Below are 25,479 nucleotides of genomic sequence, written 5' to 3' on the forward strand. Positions count from 1 at the left end.
CCAGATACCAGCACAGAAAGCAGTCCGGAGCGGAGTGGCCACCAGACCTTTGAGATTTTCTGACATTTTTTTTTACCCTGGAGTTTTCAAGTGTCATGGAACGATAAACTCCACCCTAGGCCGAGCGATAGGATTCATGTTCGGAGAGAGGCAACACGAGTAACTGGACTTATCATCTAACCACGAAAGACCAGGATCTAAAGAAAACGTAAGTCAGTTGAGAGACCTTATGCAGGCTCAAAAGGATTTATCTGTTTCTTAGATATAATTTACGCTTATTATAGTTTAAATTATGGTCGCCAACACGTCGAAAAAAAAAATTATAGTTAAAGGATTTTATCATCATAATTACCATTATACTTGTGCTTTTGGTTTTATAAACCACCTAGTAGTTTCATTTTTGGGGGACTAAGATTAACTACGAACGTAATTCAAATATATTTTTTCTTATTTAATAACGAGTGTTCACTTACGAAATTTACGTTTTTCACGAAGCTAGCTTGCTGAATTTCTTTCCCTTCTCGTTAAATTTGTCGATTAATTTCTTACGTTAAATTGATTCTTTTCAAGAGGTGTATATTGCTTATATTTTAGGTCCTGAACCATATGGTAGATGAGTTCCTGTGGAGAGGAAGTGGTGCATAAACATCCGAAGGACAGCTTTTTGGGCGATTTCCTCTTAAGACGAGAAACGGCAGTTCAACATCTATAATTTCACTTAAAACTCAATAGTTTTCTTTGTCTTTGGTTTAAATCCTCACTGTCAATTTATAATTTTTAATTTTCCATGTGGTAGAATGTTTTAAAAATTTTTTAGTTTTTCATAGCCTTAGAACCACTGTAAAAACAAAAGCATGTCACAAACTATTGATGATTCATCCATTACAGGAGTTCGTTTATTCATATGAAAATATTGCTTATATATCATACGATTCTCGTACTTAATCATTTCAAGCAACAGGTGACGAGGTATTGGTAATTGTTTCCGGTGTTTGTTGTGACTCAATGAACTACAGAAGGATCATCTGGTTTTTTGTGGATATTTGTTGGGTGAAATAAACGCCTACGAACTGAGAACGCCTAAAGTCGTAGAAATATCAAAGAAGGCCCAGGAAAGAAAACTGCAGTGGTATGGCCATGTGATGAGAAGGGATGAGACGTATTTAGAGAGGAGAGTGATGCAGAGGAAGGTACCTGGTTAGAGAGATGGAGAGAGGAAGACCGAAGAAGCGAAGGTGGATGGGTTTAATTAAAGATCTGAGAGACAACCAATTGTCAGCGGACAATGTATTTGGCCGAGCCCGGCGGAGGAAAGATGTCTGAAACACAGACCCCACATAGAGAAGTGGGAAAAGGTGCAGAGAAAGTAGAAACGTTTAGAAGCTGAGTACTCTTAACTTGACTGCAGCATACTCGTACACTACAAGAAGAAAGTGCTATTTGGGTCAAGTTATTTTTTCCATGTCACAAAGATATATAATTAAAACGGTTAGCATTTTTTAAGTATAATAAATGATCTGGTAAGTCCTGGCAATATATTTCAAATGCATAAATATAGTTTCTAAAGGACATATGATCACATCAGTTTTGTAGTGATTATAATTTGTTTGCTTTGCTTAAATGCTTTAATTTTATCCTTTAGATTCTATCATAGTGTCCACATTCTCGTCACTTGTAACACTTAGTGATTACTTGTTCATTCTCACAAATGTTTAGGTATGATCCCTTATTTAAATGGTATTTAATTCCACTATGAAACTTGATTTTAACAATAATTAATCTAATGGCGATATGATTTGTATTCTTTTTTTTCCATTTTCAAATAAATATGCTAATTTCAATTTTCCCGACGGGCAAAACCGTTGCCTTGTCAAAATTGGAGAATAAAAATTGAAAATGCTTTAGAACGAAGCGTAACAGTAAATGCCATCACTTAGAGCGCCTCAAAGCGGAAATATTAAAAAAAAAAAAAAAATAGAAAAAACGTTAAAAGATAATAATTTAAATTTTTCAATATGAATGAACTTATCCTATAAGACGTCTGAAATAAAAAATGTATATAATTATGCAACGCAATTCTGAGAAAGAAGCTTAAACCTTGGCCTATTTCACTCTGAACAGGCCGAAGTCTGGCCACAGTACTTCACTCCACAGACAAGAACTATGCAGAACTCACTGACGCGCACACATCACCCCCCTCTCTCTCTATCCATGCCTCTGTCTTTTTACTACAGCTCCTCCTCCTCAGTGTACCTCACGCAGTGCATTGTAGTAGGCTTTACTTAAGATTTTTTGCAGCGCTCCCTCATTCTTAGCTGCAATTGTTTTATGTGGGTGTAGCCTACCTTGTTTTTGTAAACTGGTGTAATGATGTATGTATATGTTTTATACTATAACTAAAAACGTGTTGAGTAATGCATATATAGACAGGGGAATATAAATATGGGAGATGCAGTATGTGCTGCATCCTTTGGGGAACAACAAAAATCATTAATACGTTTTAACCATATTGGTTTGTTTCTTGTTTGTATGGTGTTTTTACGTTGCATGGACCAGTGGCTATTCTGCAACGAGTTAACCATATTTGAACTTTGTAGTAAAAGCTACAGAAGAACTGTAGTTTACTGCCACAATTTAACCCTGTTATTATAAGTCAGATTTTTTTAGACGTATAAACTTCAAACATGTGCTTTCCAGGAAAATATGTATTGGCACAGCGCGCAAAGTTTTATTGATTTATGAAGTGTTATCTGGCGTTATTGCTATCTCAGTCGTGTATAGAAAGATAAGGAAACGATACAAAGAATTTGTTGTAATATGTATGCTAGATGTTTGGGCACTGAAATGTACTATGAAATCTGAAACTAGGTAATGTAGAGCTATCATTATGCACTTTACAGGGATTTTCGTGCATATGCCTTCCAGATTACATGGGTTTTATACAAAATTGTAGTTAAAACTCTTAACATTTTCTTAGTTGAAAGCAAGGTCCTTTAAATATACCGGATATATTTAAAGGACCTTGGTTAAAAAATTTCGTCAGTTGATACGTAAAAACTTTTCTAAGATTTTCCAAGTAGTGACTTTGAAGCTTCTTGAAGTCAGATATTTTGAAATTCCTTATTCTTTATACTAGGACCTACAATTGCAGACTTACAATCGGTTAATGCCGTATCTGATGACTGGCTGCATTTTCAATTTAGATAAATTTGAAAATAGTATGCCTACTTCAACCCACCATAGGCATTAAAGATACTCACAATTCATTGCGTCTGTCATAAAAAAATAAAATAAAAAATCTTACCAAAAATTAAAATTAGCATAAAAAAATCTGAGTATATACGTTTTCCAGTTTGGGTAATTTTCAACAAATAATCATATGCATACTTTTAACATTTATAAGTTAAGATAGTCTTTAGGTAGTCTCAAAATATTAGTTACCCAGGATTAAGGAATGACTTATCACAGCCTTATGTTTGGTGGCCATTGTGCCACGAGGGTAAGGTATGTTTCCTGGGACCTCTCATTATTCTTGCATTTAAATACTCCTTGGTTTGATAATTTAGTTGTGAAAATGTACCGGTACCTATCCCTTCAGTATTGACATTGTTACACTAGAGGTGGCTGGTGGTTTAGAGACTATCCTGATAGATGCTTACCTCGGTAAACGCCTTTTGATATTAAAGTTTTGTATTAACTTGTGCACAAGCCTAAATCTTGGATATAACATTTTTTTACACACATTGTTTTCCAAGCGCTTTTTTCAAAGCAGCACCTGGTCATTACGGGGTTGAATCAGGTGGCCATGGTTGAATGCCATGCTAGGTGAAGTGCTCTTTTTCTTTTACTTAATCGCTTAGTTTACTAAAAACTTTCGGCTAGCAAAATTTCCAACTGAAGTCAATGAAGGTTCGTCAACAGTTGGTAACCTTTGTGGAAAACTATGAGACATCCACAGGAATGTCATTATCCATGTGGCTGCTGTTTCCCAAGGCAGAAGTGATTAAGCACTAAGTGAAATTGATATGGATCCTGTTTCAAGTGCACCTACCACGTGACTAAATAACCTCCCCACTTAAAGGCCTGTCCACACGACCGGGCCGCATATTGCCTGAAGTCTGGATGGAAATAGACCTCCTCGGATATTAGAACCAACCAGAGCGTGTTTTGGAGCGGTGACGTTGTGAGACTCCGCCCTCCTTAGTATTACCACCTGTAAACTTTTCTTAATTCTTGCAAAAGCACCAGTTTTGAAAATATTAATCTTATATAATACATTATAACATTGGTAAATATATTAGTTATTATAGATGCATACAGAATATTTGTATCAACTATGCTGTACCAGTTAGCATTTACGCTGGAACTTATCATAAAAAGGTACTGAGAGTCTGAGTACGCAAGGTATATGGCACCATTGCTCAATGTAAAAAAAACTGCATGTGCTGTTCCTGTTCTGTAACTTCTGTCGAATTGAGTCAGTCTGTAGTCTATAGTCCTCCTAGTCGTTGTTTTCGTTGTGTGTTACTTGTACTTTAGTCACTATGGAGTGTACAAGAAATCCCGAGTTGCTAGATTTTGAAGGCAGTGGCTTCCCTATTATTATTTTGCAGAAAAATGAAGATTTCGTGTGCTTACTAACTAATGCTAAATCAAGGGAATTTCGACAAGTGGAGAGAAATATTCAACATCAAGAATTGTATGTGAAAAATCTTTTGTATATAAACTTTTGTATAAAATAATCTTTTGTGAATTTGTTTTTTCCCTTATATTCCAAGCTATGCAGTTGATTTTAAAATTTACAATGAAATATCAGCAAAGGAAAGCTTTTTGGTATCCGAGGCTGCAATGGTAATATGTTTAATACAAGCATAGCAAAAATTTCGCAAAGTTTAGGATATCTGCACAACAAAACCTGAGCATGGCCTTGGTTGTAATACACAGCGTAAATTTGTGCTTTATTACATATCTGTGCAAATTGAACATTTTTTCTGGTATATTTTTCTTTGACTAGAATGAATTTGCTACTCATTTCCGTTGGATATTATTAAAAGAATATGCTTTTTTTTTATTGCAACAGATTTACCCTAGCAACTAAAATAAAGGTCTATATTTCCTGTCTCACACCATGTATACTTCCGAACATGAATTACCATCCGTATTCTAGCCTAACCTGACTAAATATGTACATTTCAAAAACATTGAGTAAAAACTACAAAACAATAGAAAATATATATGTATATAAGCAGCAAAGAACAAATCAACTTGCAGAAGACATATATATGATCAACCGGGCAAAATTTGTGCATTTTGAAGGGTACAATTATTCCAAATAAAATTCAAAGTAACAAAAATTTTAAACTGTCAGCCTACTTCATGTAATAAATGCCTAAGTGGCGAGGCCAATATGAGTAGTTTGAGTCATTTTTTTAATGGGTGAAGTATTACGTAACGAAACAGCCGATTGCCAGGGGATCATAGTCCTGCTGTCGAGGCCAATATAAGCAGTTAAGTCATTTTGCAACGAGTGAAGTATTACGTAACGAAACAGCTGATTGACATGGGATCATAGCCCTTCTGGTGTGTTTCATTGAGCAATGTTGCCAGCCAGATGCCTTGCGTATCTCGGTACTTTTTTGTAAATTATATTTGCCAATATTATAACCTCTCACAAGATTATATTCTCAAAACTGGTGCTTCTGCATGAATTATTATGTAATGAAGCGGCTGATTGTCATGGGCATGGCTTTCTGCGTGTTTCATTGAGCAATGGTCCCATATGCCTTGCATATCTCAGTAACTTATGATGCATAAGCGATAGCGTAAATATTAGCTAGTACAACATAGTTTATACATATTTTCTATATACATCTACAATAAATATATTTACCATTATTAAACCTATCATATAAGATAAGAATATAACTGGTGCTTCTGCAAGAATTAAGAAAAGCTTATACGTGGTAGCGCTAGAAGGGCGGAGTCTCACGACGTCATCACGCTCTGATTGGTTCTAATATCCGAGGGGGTCTATTTCCATCCAGACTTCAGGAATATGCGACCGGGCCTGATCGGCGTGCTCCAGGATTGACGGGCAAATTCTGGCGGACTTATCCGTGAATGTTGTCCAGACAGGTGAGGCGATGGTGAGGTGGGCGTACCCGACGATGCAAGTAGTGTGTTCAGTGCGGTACGATAAACATGGTGCCTACCGCAAAGAAGATAGTGTAGTATGATAATTGCTTTGTGTGTGATGAAAAAGAAGAGAATATGGTGCAAAGAATGGCTCAGTAAAAGAAATGTATATGGTTCACGCACGTCTGCCAGGGTCGAAGCTCAAGCCATCGGGCACCACCATGGTGATTTTGCTACAAGACCCATCGGGCAATTTGACGGTTTGCCCGTCAAGTGTGCCTGTTAAAGGGGAAGTCCGCCGATCAGGCCCGATCGTGTGGACAGGCCTTAAGGGAAAGCAGTATCAATACTTAAAGGTGATAGCTATCCTCGAAGGTCTTCGGCACTTTAGTGGATAAGTGCCCTCCTTTCCGGTCTAAAAGTCCTTTGAGCTATATGTCGTGCAGTATAGATTACTTTGCTTTAGCTCCTATACTGACCACAGTAGGTGGTCTTTCTACTGAGGTCCTTATCGTTTTAACATCATCTCTTAATTAGTGTGTTGGTCTTACATTTATTGTTCGGACTTTTTGTGCTTTGAAGGAATGTTTCTTTTTGACTTAACACCTTTACTTTGGGCTTATGTTGTTTGTCCCAGCAGAAGTAGAGTACTATTCGGTTGTTAAATTGTAGTATTCTAATATGCTAGTCAGAAACTTCAGGCGAATCCTTCATTAGTATAGTGTTGTATTTTTGAATATTTTAAATACTGTATTTCAAAATGTCTTCAAAGATAGATGGTGTGCATGAGTGGGGTCTTTACAAGTTAGGGTGGTGAAGTAAGACTTGGCGTAACTCTTGGCCAGGTTGTGGAATACCTTTTGAAGTGAAGCTAGTCCTTCAATGTTAGTGACTTGCGAATTGGTAAAAAAATTTATTTCCATAGCCATACTGATAGACAGGATAAAGTGTTACTAATACAGTGGAGCAAAAATTTAATGCAATTTAGGCTTGTTAATGTTCATTGGCAGGGAATCTCGAGATCTGGAGATTTCTTGGGAACGGAGAACTCTGGCAAACAATGTAGTTTTAGTTCTTAAGATTTGGTACACAGTCGGCATTACCATTAGGATCATTTTTCAGATGTGGAACAGAGGCAAGTTGGCAGAGAAAGTGTGCCACATGTTACCTATTAATTTTTTTTTTTTTTTTTTACAGGTTTTCCATGAAGTCTCTGATGTTGCTACTTGCATAATCAGGGAATCCTCAGAATCTTCTTAGGGTAGATGGAGCACCCAAAGTTTGCTCTTGCTCATATCTGTTTCCCTACACCCTAGTCCAAGTGGGAAGACCAATATTCTTCTAAGAATGGAAATGACCTTGACCAGTGGCAGATGATAAGTGGCAGATTTCTGACCTAGTTTTATTAGGATTACAAAAATTCCATTTGTATAAATTGGTAGGTGACATTTATTGATTTAAAGAGGTAGTTGGTCAAGTTTCGTAAAATAGCAATGGGCTCGAGTGTGTGCGCTTACTGCATGCATTAACAGACATTTGTTAGCAAGTGCAGATGACTTTTCCGTAAGAGGTTAGGGAGACCTTCAAAGTTCTGTACGTACAGTGTTGGTACATTGGTCGGTCCTTTCTCTACACTCGTTTTGGTAGATGGTCTCTTAATTAAATATTTTCCCAGCTGAAAGAGAGATAGATTTTAGTTTAGCTTATTATAATAGTACTATCTGTAAGTGTTTACATAATAAAAAAAATATGGAATGGTTAGTTCCATATATATAAAAGTCTAAAACTAAAGAGGTCAACCAGATTGCTTGCAGGAATGTGATCAGACTAGAGACGCTAAAGATGACGTATACAATAAGTATGTAGGCTAAGATAACATGCCGTTCACCTGTAGTCATTCAATGTTTATAAACATTAGTCCAAGCTCCCTGCTTGAGACAACTACCCCGACCTATTATTCAAACGGCCTACGTGATCTGTAGCGTGTCTCATTCGATTGTGTGTTCGTATGAAACTATGTCATTGTATGTATGTTCATATGTTCGAACTACTGTCTGTTCCTTCATAACTTGTAACAGAGATGGTAGACAGGCAGAACAGAGTTAGCTATCGTCATTAGAAGACCTGTACCTCTTTACCTAAGCTTTATCATGTAGAGGAATAGGATTAGCCATCATCATTGGCAGAAGCGATCAAGCTATCGTCATAGAAGACTTGTACGATCATACCTGATCTTCATCATGTAAAACTTCAGAAGAATATACTATTTTATACCTTGTGTTTTCTACAAGAACCTCACCGAACCATGAGTTTAACACATCGTCGTAAAGATAATACCGACTTCGTAAGTGATCTACAAAACCCCAGACACTCCATTGAAGATGGAAGTGCAATACCAACCGACTTAGCGTATAGATTATCGCTAGTCTAACATTACCTCATAGGGCGCCATATCATACAAGGCACAAGCCCTAATATTGGTGGCCAGCGGACCAGAAGAACTCTACAACGTCCTACGAAGAAAAAACCAGAATAATAAATCATGTATCATAAGAAGTCAACGACGACGGAAGCAGCAGATTCTTCAAGCAACCTAGTATCATCATTAGTGAGCGACTTCAGAAAACAACAAGATTCGTCAAGCAACTTAGTATCATCGTTAGTGAATAACTTCAAGAAACAAAACGACGTGTCCTTTTCCTACGACAACGCAAGCTTCGTCTCTCATTAGAATCATTCAAGAAAACATCGTTAGTGAGCGTTTCGGCACTCCAAGAAACAAACCGAACGCGTCTGCAGCATCGGATCTTTCAAGGGCTCGAATCATCGAAACAACGCGCACGGGGGAAACTGAAGCCAAACCAGGTCGTCCGCTAAATAGAGAAGGAGGACCAAGGCCGTGTGTCGTTATCGGAACACCGTGACTTCCCACAAAAGCAAGCTAAGTACAATTTTTTATTCATTTGGAGTAACTTTGAGTGTTTCCTTTGTTTGCAGGTCGAATTTCGTTATTCCTGTGGCTGAAGTTACGAGACATTCTTAATCTTACTTTTTTACAGAAATTATCTACATCATTGAGATTTCGCTACTGCGAGTTTTTTTGTTTCTTTGAGTGTCTGTTTCCAGAAGTTCTACTGAAATATCATAATCATATACTATGTTAATTTTATCATTTTGGGTGATTATTAATCCCTTACGTAACAAATCATATTAAACAGTGAATATGCGTTTACGCAGTGGACGTCTGTATTTATACAGATGCATGGATAGGGTCGTGTTAAGCACCGTAGTGATTAAAAACACACAAAAAACAAGTGGAACACCCGTACAAATCTATATAAATTAGAGGGTAACACTATTTCGGGTCATGACAATAAATGCTCCTTTGCAAGTCCCGATCGCAGTTTTAGCCTTGAGTTTTTTGAGTTATATAAAATATCGAACCTCAATGACTCAACTTAACTTTAAAAATACGGCTGGATTGCAAGGAATAACATGTCTGTAAAAAACTTCATCAGGCTAAATGCGCTGACCAGGATCCCTCACTATTTCAAATTTTAGCAAAGAATGAAGTACAAACAGTTAAAATTGTATGCAGTAGTGATAACTTGTCTTATTAGTAATCGCTCAGTTCTAATAGTTCGTCATTCATTGCTGTATACGTAACCAGCAACATAATGCTAAAACACACAATACGTTGCCGATGGTAATAAAGAGAAGGATCCTAATTATTACAAAAGAAATAGAAACAGTAGCCTTTCAGAATCAAACAAGCAAACTCGGTTACTGTGTCACCTAGTCAAGCGGTCAAGGTTAGTCAAAAAACTGCCGAAGTTTTCAAAGCGAAGCAAATTCCACACAATAAGCGACTCTAGCAGAGTGGGGAAAAGCGATGTTGGTTATACATACCGATATCTTTTTTTGAACTAAAAAGGATTTTTCCTATGAAACACACGACCGTATAAAGTAATCAGAGCAGGTTTTTCGTTTTTTTTAATACATAAGTTATATGAGTACTGGTGGATTAAGCCAACTGTACGCGCCGTAAAAATTAGAATATCTTGTTTTATTTCTTTAATACACGTAATATCTTTGTATTTACGGACTCACCGTCTGTTGTTCGAACTTCCCTAATGAGAAGTCCGGATAAGCGAGCGCTTACAGATACCTCTATAGTTATAAAAAACATTGATCTGTATGTAGTGTAATTGTAAGATCCATCTAGGGGTATACAAAATATTATCTTACATCCTGCAAAATAAGGCGTGTTTATCAAAGGAAAATCCTATAAACCTTCAAACATATTAAAATCCGTTTGAACAAAAATGAGACAGTTAATCAAATAATAACTTATATAAAGGAACTATACATTTGTCTCATAAATCGTAACATTGTTCAAATGACCCAACAGAATTCTCCCACAACCGCAGTCGTACTTTGCACGCAAAAATCTCGAGAAGCATGCACCCTCGAATGTCTTAGTGCGTGTAAAAAGACTTTGCTGGGAAATGAAATTTTTAATCCTTCCCGACACTCTGAAATATAACTATTTCCGCGAACAAAGCCCTAAAAGTATACATATCGTGGATACGGAAGTTATAAATATCGCATTTTTTATTGTTGCTAGTTTTTAATCACGCCCAACCAGTCGTGGATGAATCTCTCTGATAATCTATCTAAAGTAATATCCGTAAAGTCATTCAAGCAGAGGTGATTCAGCAGAATTTTTTTATCTTCTACTGAATACCAGGAAGTTTCTCCACTAGCGAGTGATCTCCTGGGAGAAAAACGGATGTCATTGAAAACAAAATACGGTCTAGGACAAACATAAAGCTATGTACGTACCTTCGTGTAGAACCCCAATGAAATTTCAAAATAGAAATAAATGACGACGTTGAAAAATGTTAGTAATAGGAGTCATTAGGAAATCAAATAGCCCATATAATTTTTCTCTCAAACGTCATGTCATAAAGGATCGGACTTGGCGTATCTGCGTAGATTTCTGTCGCTTAAACAAGGAAACGACTTCCGATAGTTTCCAGTGGCGAGTTTACCGACGACATCTTATCTCTGTTAGGTTAGAATAAATTTTTTTCACCAACTTGGACTTACTTAAATGCTTTTACCAGATACCATTACCTAAGTGATTGTACCTCATACACCGTTTTCAGCACACCCAGGGGACATTATCAATTTTTACGTATGCCTCCGGCTTACGTTGCGCCCCAATTACAATATAGTGTTTGGAGACTTTTAGGGATAACCTACATGCCTATATGGATGATCTTGTAATCCTTTCTAATACCTTAGAAGTACATTCACATAAACTAGAGCTAGTGCTACAGAGACAAAGACAAATAATCTCAGAGTAAAATATCTAAATGTGAGTTTTAAAAACCGAACATGTTTATCTAGGTTTTTTATGTTCTAGTCAAGGTCTTAAAAGTAGTCCATGGTAAGGTGTCGGCTATTCATAACTTTCCGGTACTTATTAACGTAAAAGGGGATACAGCACTTTTGCGCTGTAGTGGGTATTACAATCGTATGTAAATATGTAACTCTTCAATCATGACAGCTCCTTTAACAGATCTTACGAAGAAGAGCGTAGATTTATTATGGTCTGAAAAGCATCAACAGGCGTTCGATATCTTAAAGCGGAAAATGCAGCTTACCTAACTTAAAAATCCCTGATTTAAATAAGGAATTTTTTTTTATTGCAACAGACGCCTCAGACCAAGGGGTAAGAGGGATACTACTTCAGTAATATGATAAACAGTTCTTCCTATAGCTTTTTTATTCACGTAAACTAAAGCCCTCTGAAAGTAAATATGCAGTAATAGGCAAGGAAGGGCTAGGTATCTTTAACTCACTAGTACATCTTAAGTTCATAATCTATGGCTATCCTGATAAAGTCCTTACTGAACATGAGTCCTTTACCGAGTTTTTTCAAAGGCTTTAATCACAGTCCAAAAGGAACTCGGTGACAAATGATCATTCAGGTCTTTGGAGCCAAGATAAGATATCTACTGGGAAAGCAATAATCATTAAGCTGACGCATTATCCCGCAATCCCGCACCATACAGCAAAGAACATTAATTAGACTAAAAGATATAGAAACATCCGTACCTATTGTTAAAACCCGTATCTAAACAAGAAAATTCCTTAACCAAGAGATCGCGAGCATTGAATATCTGGGTCGGAGCGCAGACTGTTACGAACTGAACAAAGCAAGCGTCAACAGACATAACCCAAACAATAAACACTTCGAAACGGAAACAGGGTCAGCGGCTAAGCAAAAACAATACACACTTCGAGCAGAAACCCTAAAGCAAAAGTATACTTAAGGTATGTGTATCAGAATAATGTAATCAAATGTAATATTATATGTAGGTCTGTGACGAGGAAAACCCGAAGAACACAGCAGATGACTAACGACCAGGTAGTAGTAATAATCTTTCTCATACCAATCGTCATAAATGGTTGCATTCCGTCATCCAGGGTTCCCTCCTTTTTGTCAGAGAAACCAAATCACTGTTTTCTGGCCTACAATGCTTACAAGATATAAAAAAGCACATAACTAATTGTAACGTGTCATGAAAAACAAGGGATACACTAAGACACCTGTCAGTTTTAGGGCCTATCCTGTGCCAAATCAATCCTGAAAGAATATTACTAGAATTATTAACAGAATTACGAGTCTGACAGAGGGAATAAACACACTTCTTAGTGTTAATAGTTCCTTGACACGTTATATAGAATTAATAGCACTAAAACAAACACCGCAATTGAGTGCGTTACGAATATTTATGAGTGCTAAAATCAGTAAATATGGAATTCAACACTAATAATCTCAGACTCGGGTGGTGTAAATCAATAATAATCTCCTTAACACGTTGTGTGAATTCCTTTCCATTAAGAAAACCAATAATATATTTTATCACCCAGAGTCAATCGGTTTGGTAGAATAACTGATAATTAAATAGGAAGTGTCAATGTCTTACGAGTTTACAACTCGTGATTGTTGGATCCGAACTGGATTATAGCGGTTCTCGCGGTTTTAAATACCTTTATCATATATATCTGTATCTATAGAATTGATGCCGCAAGTAGCCTTATACAGTACGTCGCTAGAACACTTTTCCACATATTCAAGCCAACCATTAATTATCAAATATATATAAAAAATATATATAAATAAAAAAATAAATATAAATAAAAAAATAAAAAACAAATATGGATACAAAGTGGAGTCAATATAATCACTCCGTAAGAAGTCGGAAGGGTTACAAATTATAATAAAAAAGGAATCACGATAATATCAATAAGCAAAACGTAACCATAGATAATTAAATATCCAAATATATATGCGTAAAGATTTGAACTCTAACTTAACGCTTTCTTTAGTAATGACAAATAAGCTAAAAGTTCAAACACATATCAAAACCTACTGACATATTGTCTGTCCCGGTGGATTTATATTCGTAGTCAATAAAAAAAAAAAAAAGAATTTAAATAAATAAATAAAATAATAATAAATAAAATAAATAAAATAAAATAAAAGAGATTTTAAAGTCAGGAAGTCTAGAAGTGAAAATGTTATCTATGGAATAATTCCTATATGAATCTTATACAGGGCTAATAATATATATAGAATTTGTATGGAAACCTTTTTCATATAGTTTGAATAAGGAATATTTATTTAACATAATGCCAACATGAAACTAATATATTTTTCAATTTTGGTATGTTGTTTTTTTTTTAGATATTCTCATGCGGGTGGAGAATTAAACACTAAAATATCATTTGAAAATCCTAAAGTCGTATCTCTTACAGCAAGTAACGTAACTCTTAGCTGGCTGAGAGCAATCTCCTGCCAAGTGACGACGTCATCATTGCCGTATCAGCATTTGTTCCTTTTAACCTCAATAATCTGCTTACACAGGCTTCATCTGTGTGTCGTCTCTGCTTGCAACAGCAGATTGACTGGAGAAAGGAATGCTCAGCTCATGAACTTCACATGTGGTTCATAGGTCACATGACAGGCCACCATAACAATATTCTTATCCGTGTGTGTAATGCAAGTAGTTAAGGACTTGCAATCATTTTAAAATAATAAACAAAATAAGAAATAGAGTTTCTATAACATCAAAAATGAATTAATCTTTTCTGAACCTCATAGACATTTAGAAGTATCACGATATGGATATGGATTTACTTGCAACATTAGCCTATTACAATTCAAGTAAACATTCATGGGAAAATGTCACATTTTCTTGAAAAAAACCCAAAGTTTATTTAGAAATTAGTTACATAGTGGGTTTTTTTTTTTCGTTGCATCTCCTACCTATTAATAAAGTTTTTAAAAAAATTAACCTCAGAGGATGCGCACCGAGAAAATTGAATATGAAACTTTTGTTAGGGCACATAGAATCATGATTAATATTCTCTTTGACTCTATGCTGCCTGGCAATCTTACAAATAGCTCCATTTTCCACTTCTTTGTCTAGTAACTTACTACCAGTAGTATCGAATTTTCTTTCTTTGAGATTCGTATTGAGTATCTATTTATTTTTTATAATTATGGATATTTTACAAGTCATCATAGACCTGGATAGGTTCACTCATTGTTAATGCCATGGATAAAAAAGTTTGTACAGCGGATTCTTTTGAATTCCAAAATATCAGCGAATTCATGTGGGTTACGTCTGGTCTAATGGCTCTCTCCCCTCCCTGTATTTGGATGTCGTCTGAATTTACTTTGCCCTTGTGACAAGTATAATTTCACTTGCAGGCTGATTAATGGAACCGGTTACAGTATCCTGCAGTACGAGAGTTTCACATAGCAACTTCAAAAATCGTTCGTCGCAGCGGACGACTACAGTCAAGTAACAACCGCCTACAATGTGAAAAGAATTTCATGGACTTCTTCGACCGACACCGTATCTCGTCGTTAATCTCGTTTTTAATGCGGAATGCTCCGGCTACTGTCGGAATCGACTAAAAAAAGGGACATACTTCCGACAATTACGACCTGAAGGATATTCAAACCTCCTTTACCTTTGCTGGCGAAGGACTCGTGCTGGGATGATCTATATTTCATCGCGAACGGAATGTAGCTTAGGATGCAGAGAATAAGTATGAGCGCAAAATAGAACGTTGGACCCGCCAGGCAAATTTTACCCTTGTTTAACCATTGAAAAAGGCCGTTTCAATTGGCTAAAGGTGGTTTTGTCTGGGAACTGTGTAATGGACGAAAAGTTGTTCGAAAGCTAGTTAAAAGTGAAGTAGTATAACCTCGGTCATGTATCCTATATATATAAAGTATCATGTATCCTATATATAATTGATCATAAATAACAGAGTCGAAATATATCTTTGCGTGTACGCAGTAGGAATCTATTTAAAGTGCACATATATTAATCATAATTATATGAATCCATATATATGTATTAAAAACAAATCAGGTAGCCTCTAATCAATATGTTACCTTTATCATACCAATATCTGCAGTTATTTATGAGTTAGAATATGAATTACTAATCAGATATATAACATTTAGCATAAAAATCAACGAATCAATCAGCATAAAACATTAATAATTTTATCAATTCATATATGAAATTTTTTGTTTTTTTATCAGTTAAAATATGATTTTTATCATGTTAATCTTCATCTATGCAATTATCAGAGTACATTAGTATTTTCTGTAGCATAAGTATCTTAAAGAGATGAAGTGAAAAAACTGTATCTTTATATAATCATGTGATCACTATTATTTACCAATATCATTGTTTTATATTTTATTACTGAATCAATTCATGTACACAATGAATTTTTATTTACTTATATATATATATGCACATAGTGTCTGTATCACACTCCTATAAGTCAAATGCAAGTTAAGTTTGAGTAATATTCAGTGGTTGGTTTTTGGTAGCTGACCGAGCTAATGTAAGTGTTTACATAATAAAAAATATGGAATGGTTAGTCCATATATATAAAGTCTAAAAACTAAAGAGGTCAACCAGATTGCTTGCAGGAATGTGATCAGACTAGAGACGCTAAAGATGACGTATACAGTAAGTAGTAGGCTAAGATAAACATGCCGTCAACTGTAGTCATTCAATTGTTTATAAACATTAGTCCAAGCTCCCTGCTTGAGACAACTACTCAGACTATTATTCAAACGGCCTACGTGATCTGTAGCGTGTCTCATTCGATTGTGTGTTCGTATGAAACTATGTCATTGTATGTATGTTCATATGTTCGAACTACTGTCTGTTCCTTCATAACTTATAACAGAGATGGTAGACAGGCAGAACAGAGTTAGCTATCGTCATTAGAAGACCTGTACCTATTTACCTAAGCTTTATCATGTAGAGGAATAGGATTAGCCATCATCATTGGCAGAAGCGATCAAGCTATCGTCATAGAAGACTTGTACGATCATACCTGATCTTCATCATGTAAAACTTCAGAAGAATATACTATTTTTATACCTTGTGTTTTCTACAAGAACCTCACCGAACCATGAGTTTAACACATCGTCGTAAAGATAATACCGACTTCGTAAGTGATCTACAAAACCCCAGACACTCCATTGAGATGGAAGTGCAATACCAACCGACTTAGCGTATAGATTATCGCTAGTCTAACATTACTCATAGGGCGCCATATCATACAAGGCACAAGCCCTAATACATCGATTAGTCTTTGCTGTAGGAAATTACTTTACATCTCGTATGGACGTGAAATTATTTCCATACTAGTAGCTGATCATTTGGATGTGGTTCCATACCGCTTAATTCTATAGAACTTTTAATGTATTTTTCCTCATCCAAGAGTTTTAATGAAAATTCAGAATTCTTTTTATTTTTTCCAGGTATACAGTCTTCAAACTGCAACAAAGGATTTAATCTCAAGGTCAAAAGATGGCGGGATGAATGGAAATTAACCCCAAGCTATTCAGTCAGTCACTTGGTCCGGCTGTGACAGTTTTCTTACAAAAGAGAGAAGAGTCGCTACAACTATATCCTTGTCTTGACTCAGTTTTCTTGAACTGAAAATTTCTCTGGTCTTCTCAAATGGAGGAGAAACTCTGGCATTGGCTGCTGAAGAGAGCAGTTTTTCGTACCCTTCCCACTCTGTAAGAAAATTGAATTTAGATGCCTTGCTTTTGTCGTCTGCGCTCTTAAGATTTGTTTTCTCTTGTCTTTTCTCAGATAGACGACCTCAGAGTAGAACAGTTTTCTTGAAGTTCTCTCTCTTGTAAGAAAGTTTAATTTCAAGGGGTTGCTAATATTCTTGTCTCTACTCTTAAGATGTCACTTGACCTTTTCTTATTTTAAAGGAAGAATACAGATAGTTCTCTTGAGTTTCTCAAATGGAGGAGAAACTTGGTCATCGGCTGCTGAAGAGAGTTTCTTACTTTTCTCTCTACTATTATCAAGTTGAATTTTTCAGTGAGTTGCTACTAGTACTTGTCTTGGCTCCAAAGATGTCCCTTTTTTTCTCGATTTATGTTTTCTCTTCACTTTCCTTTTATGGAGGAGAGCTCGGCCTACGGCTGCTGTAGAGAGCAGTTTTTGTGCCCTTCCTCTTCTGGATGATTACCGACAAGAACGGTTTTCATGCCCTTCTTTCACTTGTAAGAAAGTTGAATTTCGACAAGTTGATTTTCGATGAGTTGTTATTCTTCTTGTCTTGGCTCTTAAGATATCCCTTTTCTTAACTTTCTCAAATGGAGAAGAAACTTTTCTTACCCTTCTCTCTTCTGAAATTCATGTACTTTGTCTTTGCTCCAAGATGTCCCTTTTCTCTTGGCTTTTCTCAAATGGAAGAGAAACTTGGTCTTCAGCCGCCAAAAATAGTTTTCTTGTGAAAGAAAGTTGAATTCAACGAGTTGCTACTACTTTCCTTGTCTTGGCTCCAATGTCCCTTGTCTCTTGACTTTCTCAAATGGAGGAGAGAAACTTTCAATATTGCCAGTGTGGTTTTTCATGTCTTCCACCTCAGTAGACCCATAAAAGCGTTATTTCTGTAAAGAACTTTAAAGAAGAATGTAAAGTAAAGGTTTTTTTTAAAAAAGATATGTGCAAAAAAGTAGTGTAGTTACTACAAGCTTCAAGTAATTTTGGCAAAAACCTAAAACATCAGGAAAAATGTAAAATTACTAGCGCAAACTGGGCCCTGGATTTGCTGTTAAGATCATAAATATTCATAATACATAATTGTTAGACAAATTGGGAAGAAGATTAGACCATGGTCTAAAAATATTATTCTCCCAACAAATATATTTTGAAAAGCATACTGATTAGCTCTGATATTTATCTTATGGAAAATTTACGTTTACAGAAGTGAAGTGGTTGATTTCTGCCGACTTTATAAGAACACAGCAACAGAGGGAAGCAGCAGATTCCGTAAGAATACTACACCTTTCATTCAGCCAACAACCTGGAAGTCAAAATGGCATTACATATTTTTAGTATCTTTTAAACTCATAATTTTTCTAAATTACTTCACTGTGAAAATTAAACTTTTGTATCAAAATATGTAAAATTATACTAAAATCCATTCCATTATGATCAGTTTAAACTTTTGTATCGAAAAATATAAAATTAAACTAAAATCCATTCCATTATTATCTGTTTTTAAGTTCCCAGCAATATTAATCAAATCGATTATGTGACAAATTTACTCCAAGCAACCTGAACAATACTTCTAATTTTTTAAATGAAAGTTGTTGGATATAACAAGTTAGTACCGATGCTTGTGTACAGGGAGGAGGATACTGTGACGTCTACATGTCGTAGCACTGAACTTATGGGTTGTAAAATTGCTATGGTAAAGATGAAAAATATTAATAATTTCAATGGCCTACGATAACCAAGGCAAGAGGAGGAGAAAAAAAAAACTTGACAAGAAGTGATCAAAACGGCAAAGTTATGGTAATTGTTGCAAAATTACCAGGGTACTTTAAAAGTCAGTAGTACTGTATTTAAAGAAGCAAATCCACCTATTTATTATACTAACATGAATAAGAGCCAGGAAGTAGTATTAAGACAGGGATGGGACAGAAATTAGATCCACTAAATGTTAGTCAGTGACTTTAAAGAGAAGAAACCCAATAATCAATTCTACAAGAGCTACAGCAGCTAATGTCATTACAAAGTTCAACAATGAACTTTCAGAGAAATCCACAAGAAATAAGAGGCAAACAAAAATTGAAGTTTCTTTAAAATATATGCACAGTACGTATATGCAAAGTGGTGGTGCTGGTAAATTACACATTTAAGATCATGAAGTCAATTTCTTAAATGTAAAGAGGGAAGCTTTTTGAAGGGTTAACATTACTAACCTACATTTTTAAGAAAAAAAAATAGTACAAAAAAAAAGAATGTGCTACAGGTGGATGATAATGAAAGTTAATGTGCTGACAACCACAGCAATTTCAGGGACGAGGAACTGCTACTTCTTGAGACTTGCTACCATCTTGAGACTACATTAATCATATTATTCAAGACAATCAACATCTAAAATCGGTAATACAAAATAGCACTCCTAAGAAACAAGGTTAGATGCAATGAATCCCATGTTTGTTCCCAATCTCCAAACTAATCCATAAACTCACCAAAGACTACGGCTGCTGTGATCAGTCTCAAGGACATTTTTTTTTACAGAATGCATGTACTCTTTTTACAGAAAGCACACCCCTAATAAACAGGTGGCAAAAGACATTACCAGTTATGATAAAAACCTCTGCAGAGAGCAATGGAAAATTTTAAATAGCACTAAAAGTGTTCACCTTGAAAATATTTCTTTTAGTCAAAATATTAAGTCAATACTATATCTTTTGACTTAACTGTATTTTTAACTAACCTATAATTTTATTTAACTTAAGTTTCAGTTACTACTCTATTAAGCCGAATCAAGTCATGGCTTAAAGTTAAAACATGCACTGGAACTTGAAAGTAATACCATATTCTCAATTAAGTCGAGAATCCTAACTATTCATAATTTTTACTCGGGCTATTGCAGGTTTCCAAAATTTAAATATGACCTATTATTACTTTATTCACTGTTGAGTTTTGACAAAGACATGGTTTAGCCTCTTAATTTTGACACTTCTATGAGATTCAGGGCCTCTGTAGCACGGTTTTTTCGCAATTACTTTTTATCTATGCACTTCATAAATATAACGCTTATTCAGAATACATATTATATCTACACATAAATTTTGACTGTATTCTGCATTACGTAGGTTGAATAAATTTAGTATACTTAAAATGTAAAAGTGACTTTCTTTGAAGACGGGCCAACTTACTCAGAGAAAATGTTTCGAACGCACTCGTTACGTAACTTATGACAGCATTTCTTCCCTCTTTCTCGATGGATGATTGGCTATACGTAACGAAGGCTAAACCTCTGGTAACAATGACATACATATTTAAATAAAAGCAAAGCAGTACACCTTTATGAACTCTGGCACCTCTCCATTGATAATTGTCATAATGAACAAACCAACAAAATATGTTAATAAATACAAAAACACTTCGATTATTAGTCTAACTCCCAAAATACGTTTCCTAAGAAATTACAATCTGCTTTATAGGTCACAATCAGATTGACAAGATGTAGGGAATAATTGTTAATTTTCAAAAACATAGTAGACAAGCTTGATTTGATAACTGCTATATCCAATGTCAGGCAATTTTTATTTATTGGCTATCTACCTATTTACTGAAAAAAATAGCCGGTACCGTATATTGGCTTTAACCCTTCACCAATAATTATCGTCAGAATGATGACTTCATGAGGCTCCACCCACTTTCGCCTCGTTATAATTCAGGATTAACACTGAAGGCTACCATGGGCATTGTTGGATTAGAAAATTTAACTTCTGGCTATAATAACTAATTTCTCGAGTAGTTGTAAGAAGTGCTAAATGATCCTCAAGGATCCCAGCAGTTGGTCTAAACGTTTAATTCATGTATATTACTGCTATACTGTTGCGGCACTACTGCTACAGTAGTATTACTACGCTAGCACTGATACCCCACCCACATCTATGTATCGTTCCGCCATTCATAAAGTCTTTGGGTTTCAGAGCTGATGGAGTTTCTGTCTGGTGGATGGGCGGGGCAACATTACGTCAAAAGGTGTTTACCTTACTAACGTAATGAATGTTTTTCGACTCTTGGCTCGTAATCATTGGCCATGGCGTCGGCTAGATCATTTTTGCTCTATAAAAATTAAAACTACCGGGTTTAGGTTATTGATAATGCTGACAAAATTTGTGTGAGGTTGTAAAATATACATATGTCAACTTTCAGCTACATCCGATGCTTTGACAAGGAGCAAAGTCCAAAAAACCGTGTTACAGAGACCCTGAATCTCATAGTAGGTTTTCTCTAACATCCTTCAATTATATAACACAAAATATGTACTAAGTATACATATTAGTTATTACTAGTTTAAACCAGTCCAACAGATTCTGGGTTTTAACAGACCATATACGAATTAGAACAACATCCTCACTTTTTCATCAAAAGTTTGCACATACCTCCTAATCACACTACATAGTATGATGCCATGGCACTAGACAATGAAGGAACCAAAAGTAAATAGACAAAAAACCTAATATTGTGTACTGTAGGAGCAGTAACTAATTTTTCACTAGAAATAAAGTATCTACCTGAGCTGTAGGTGGAGAGGGTGCATACAAGTTTCAAATGAATTGCAACCCACATACGCTATCATCCCAAGAGTGAGCACTTATCTGCAGCAATCAATTTTATAAAAATTCAGTATGGATGTACATTTAGTAAATTTACCTAAAACAGCCAGGTTGCTCTTGTCAACTGAGAACATGCATTTTAATACCATAGAAATAAAAAAAACGATCCTTCATTTCTCAATGGAAAATATCTAACTTAAAATAACTACCTAATACCAACACACTAAATCCTGTACAAAACTTTTCATTATGCCTAGCTCCAGCTTTGTTATAATTATTGATATGATAAAGTAAATTATAGTTTTGGAATGTTTTACGAATATCTTACCAACATAAATGCGTATTTTACTCAAGTGTTAAACTGTTAAGCATAGAATCAACATGGTGAGGAATTACCAATTGTTAAAGTTTACAGAAAAGCTGTGGCACAACCAGTTTCTTCTCATTTTAAAAAGGAAATTATGGCAAAGTGAAAATTAAATTATATGAACAAAATTACGGTTTCCTCTTATCATAACAAAGGATTACATTCGTCAAAATTGAAAGGATATGTATGGTCCTGTATTTGGAAAACAACATGAAGTTCTATACTCATCCCATGCATAATTAAGCCGTCCTCTCCAATGGCAAAACAAAAATCTTCTCAAGCTCTTTGTGCTAGAAATGTAGTAATGTGTTTTATATAATGAACACCAAGTACTAAATATTACCCAGTACTCTGATAAAATTAACATAATGACTTATGCTTCAAAAGTTTCTTCTGATACTTTAAGAAAAAATAATTGAATCTATGGCTACCTACCACCAAGTTCAGGGAATATTTCAATAATGAACCTAATTTTCCTCTAATTAGCTTACCTCTATTCAGAATGCATGGATCAATATTGTCCTCAATACTGGCCATCTCAAAGAGCATCCTATAACGAATCTTACCTCAGAAATTAAGAAATGATGCACACCTAAGATGAAATCTATAGTATCTAAGAGGTTTTGAAAAGCTTGAGGTTTCCAATTTGTTTTAAGCCTCTACTCTACAGCTCACTGATTTTATTTAGCAAACTTGCGTCACAAACATTTTCATACCGAAATAAATTTTTTTAGGTTCCCATTTAGTAATTCTTAGGCACTATATAAAAAAATGTACAAAAATTTACATGAAAGTTAAAAAATGCTTTTCCCTGACCTTACGCCAAGATGAATTTGTGGTATAAAACTGTCTTCTTGCGAGCAATTCAGCTTAATCGTCCCACTCCTTTACAAATGAATCTCCTTTGTGTCCAACAGTTCTGCAAGTAAAAACTTTATTCAGAATTCCATATGCCACCAAGATTTTTCATATGATGAGCACTATTTTAAAAATAGTAAAATTATTATGAACTCCAAGTTAACAGTAGCGCCTTTCTACATATAACAGTGCATTGCAATCAATTTTCACTACGAAGATAAAAATTCTTTGACTATATGCCGTACAAAATCAGGCAGTACTATCTAATATCTAGCTCCACCTCCTCCTGGGATAAATTTAGTAGGTAAATCAAGCTGTATTATGGCTTCATGCTACGGACTGAGAGGCCATTCTGCAGTCTCCTTTACTGTCATAACGCCCTGTAGCCATCTAAAAAATGCCACGCCTTGATCAATTTAATGAAAATATCAGAATCACAGGTTTACAATATTTTTCCAGATTCTCAAAATGCTGTGTGTATTAAAAGGTCTGTTCTGATGGAAAGAGGGGCCAAAGTTTCTCTGATGCCTCCACCACAAAATAATTAGCCTAATCTTTATAAAAATTTAAAAATTAAAATAAAAAAGCTGGTAACTTAGCAGAACTTGCGGAACCAACTTTAAAGTTGATTAATTTATTCTTACGAGCATACAGAAAATAAGAGAAACAAGCCAAGAGTGTAGGTGTAAGTTGAGGAATACCATGACAGGCGACTAAGTATGTGTAAGCTCTTTTACAGTCTATAGCAAAAGTATATTAGTGTCAAACTACAACGATAAATATCCAGATGTAACAAGGCAAATAGTTAAAAGAAAATGCCAATATAAGGGGATTACTTTGAAAACTTCCAAGGGCCCGTCAGAGAGAGAATCATTACTGTGGAGGGCTGTACATAAAACCAAACGAAGTGAACACAGTGAACAAATGATTTGCAATGAATTACGTGAAGCTAAGAAAAAAGAAAAAAAATGGAAGATTTATGGAAAAGATCAAAAGAATTAAGAGGTGAAAATTGGTCATTGTATAAAACAGCCAGAACTCAGAGCGACTTTTGTGAAAACCATGAAAATATATGTACAATAAAATCAGTGTAGAGAAAAAATCTACCCAAAATCCATGACAATCTAGCCGGAATATTGGGACTCAAAAATTTCTACCCGATGCAACCAGTAATTAAACATGTCCGATAATTTCGTGAATTACTTTGAAGTAAACATGGACAGAATCTGGCATAATTTAGATAAGGAGGACCCTCCTGCTGATCTCCCAGTGATCACAATGAGAAATAGTAAATTCAGTAAATTTAAAGAACTGAATATGAATGACTTCGAAAAAATTAGAAGGAAAAAAAAAGTACATACTGTGAAAATGACCCGTTTCCCATACCCAAGTGATTTAAGAGGCAAAAACTTTATCAGTTGCGGGAGTTATATTTTGATATTGTCAGAATGAGTTTCTCACAAGCATCCTTAACCAAATACCGAAAAACTTTATATAAAGCCGGCCTATAAAGGAAAAGGAGACGAAGATAATCTAAGCTTCTGTAGGCCAATATCGAACTTATCGTAGTACTTACCAAGCAAATGGAAAATATGGCATCTGGCTATGCTCGACCAATTGCAGCATTCTACACAATTGACCATAATGTGATTGCTGTTTGAAGACCTGAGAGCAGTAGGCATCTTAGATGATGTACAGTAAATGTATAAAAGCTTCACCTAACAATGGCCTGTAGTTACGTACTTATTAGTCCTGAAATTCCATCTGCAATTAACAGTCCCGCCACTACCTTACTCAACAGCAGAAAGACCAAAACTAAAATAAAAATGTCAAAAACGAGAAGTGAATCATGGAGGACTGACATAATTTGCATTCTTCAGTGTCATTGGAGAAGAACTGACGCCATCTATTACGAATATATTTAAAAAGTTCTTACACTCGTGAAATTGTTTGCAAAAAACCCAAAATTTCATATTCCATCATATTTTCTTAATATTTTGTTACAGATAAATGAAGTAAAGAATGATATTGTAGAAATGAACGAGATATATTCTAAACATGTTTATTTATTCTAAATACCGTACTTCAGTTCTTAATTATGGGATCTCAGCAATGATCAGAATTATAGAAAGTTTTTCTGTGACGTCGCCATCTCTCTTGGGTCAAGCATTGTAAACAAAGGAAATATAAAATGTCGTTATTCAACGTATGAACCATATCACGAAAAATTGCAAGCAAGGACAACTCTCAAACAGAAGATTGGTTAAATTGCGTCTCTGGAGCCTGCAGTGCATGAAAGATATGTAAAAAAAATGAACTGAAACGTAAATAACAAAGGGATAGTTAGTTGCCTTTGTTACACTTTGAGATGAGATTTAATAAA

At 35.3% G+C, this 25,479-nt stretch overlaps 1 long non-coding RNA gene across 1 annotated transcript; it reads right to left on the bottom strand.

Moving 5' to 3' along the window:
* Positions 1-16,839: 16,839 nt before the first annotated feature.
* On the bottom strand, positions 16,840-24,873 carry LOC135195421 (uncharacterized). The gene is made up of 3 exons (XR_010310114.1): positions 24,673-24,873; positions 23,055-23,157; positions 16,840-18,588 (listed from the first exon to the last, which is right to left on the bottom strand). It is a non-coding gene; the product is annotated as an uncharacterized LOC135195421 (long non-coding RNA).
* Between the last annotated feature and the right edge of the window lie 606 nt (positions 24,874-25,479).

Source organism: Macrobrachium nipponense, chromosome 16 (assembly GCF_015104395.2).
Source record: "Macrobrachium nipponense isolate FS-2020 chromosome 16, ASM1510439v2, whole genome shotgun sequence".
NCBI classification, from domain to species: domain Eukaryota; kingdom Metazoa; phylum Arthropoda; class Malacostraca; order Decapoda; family Palaemonidae; genus Macrobrachium; species Macrobrachium nipponense.